The sequence below is a fragment of the Eleutherodactylus coqui genome, chromosome 2 (genome assembly GCF_035609145.1).
Source record: "Eleutherodactylus coqui strain aEleCoq1 chromosome 2, aEleCoq1.hap1, whole genome shotgun sequence".
NCBI classification, from domain to species: domain Eukaryota; kingdom Metazoa; phylum Chordata; class Amphibia; order Anura; family Eleutherodactylidae; genus Eleutherodactylus; species Eleutherodactylus coqui.
The window spans coordinates 90698268-90700129 of NC_089838.1; positions in this window are offsets into that span (position 1 = coordinate 90698268).

Genomic DNA, 1862 nt, shown 5'->3' on the forward strand with positions numbered 1-1862 from the left:
GTTCGTTATCGGAATTAACCAGACAAATCGCTCCACCAACTAAGAACGGCCATGCACCACCACCCACAGAATCGATAAAGAGCTATCAATCTGTCAATCCTTTCCGTGTCCGGGCCGGGTGAGGTTTCCCATGCTGAGTCAAATTAAGCAGCAGGCTCCACTCCTGGTAGTGCTCTTCCATCAATTCCTTTAAGGTTCAACTTTGCAACCATATTCCCCCCGGAACCCAAAGACTTTGGTTTCCCGGAGGCTGCTCGGCGGGTCCTGGGAATAACGCCACCGGATCGCCAGGCGGCATCGTTTATGGTCGGAACTACGACGGTATCTGATCGTCTTCAAACCTCCGACTTTCGTTCTCGATTAATGAAAGCATTCTTGGCAAATGCTTTCGCTTTGGTTCGTCTTGCGCCGGTCCAAGAATTTCACCTCTAGCGGCACAATACGAATGCCCCCAGCTGTCCCTCTTAATCATGGCCCCAGTTCCAAAAACCAACAAAATAGAATCGGGGTCCTATTCCATTATTCCTAGCTGAAGCATTCAGGCGACCGGCCTGCTTTGAACACTCAAATTTTTTCAAAGTAAACGCTTCGGGCTCGCCGGGACACTCAGTCAAGAGCATCGGAGGGGCGCCGAGAGGCAGGGGCTGGGACAGGCAGTAAGCTCGCCTCGCGGCGGACCGCCAGCTCGATCCCAAGATCCAACTAGGAGCTTTTTAACTGTAGCAACTTTAATATACGCTATTGGAGCTGGAACTCTTTTTATTTATAAAATTATCAAACACTACAAAAAAAAAACTGGTCATACATTTTCTTGACGTCATAACTAACAAATGGCTAAGCGTTACTGCATAAAGTGTTCTTTTTGTCCACGAAGAAGTCTCTTCTTGTGTCCTCTCCATGGTATCCTGGTCTGGTGCGTCCCCCGTGCAGAAACGCGTGCGGAAGGAAGAAAAATAACTTGTCACACCACTCACCATAACACACATAAACCCTTAAGGGAGGGAGGAAATGCCCTGCGGCAGCTACCCCTATGTCGGGTCCGCCCCTCACCCCCACAGAAGAAACCCATATATACAAATATACATATATATATAAGACCAAAATTATATATACAATTTTTTTTTTCCCAATACACACCTATGCCAAAACAAGACCGACCCAAAAGGAAAGGAGAAAAAACCAGCAAAGCCCTTTTTTTTTTTCCCCCATAAAGTCATATACACCTGAAAAACATTTTCATCTTCTGAACATAACCTTACAGGAAAACATACATGAAAAACATACATTACCCCCTTTGTGGCTCCAGGGTAGATGTCTGAAAACCCTATGCACACATACCTGCTTTGGGAAAACAAAAATCTGTTATGTGCAGGAAAGGGGGATAACAGCCCTCCACCAGGGAGGAGAGAGCAGGGAACCTAAGGCACCGGAAAGTGGAAACCCCTCCACCTCCCATCCGGCGTGCCCCGGTCCCCTGACTCCCTGGAGCGCAACTTTACCAGGTCACCAAGGATGTCCCTACATACTGTGTCTATAGGGAGGACTTTCTGCTGCGTCGAGACTAAACATCTTGCGTTCCACGTGTAATACCTAACCACTAGGCAAACTAGGTAAACCTGCAGCGGTCCTTGCCCTCCAGGTATCTAAATGCGCCATACGCCCACTCAGGGTAGGAGAGGGCAGCTAGCCGAGGCCAGCCGATGGAAGCCCCCACCTGCTTGTAAACCTCTGTATTAAAGGGGCAATCGAGCAGAAAATGCTCCATGGTCTCCACTAAGGAGGCGCATTGCTCGCGGGGACAGAATCTGTCGTCCGCGTTTCTATACTTCAGATTGTCCCTTACATACAACTTCCCAGATTCC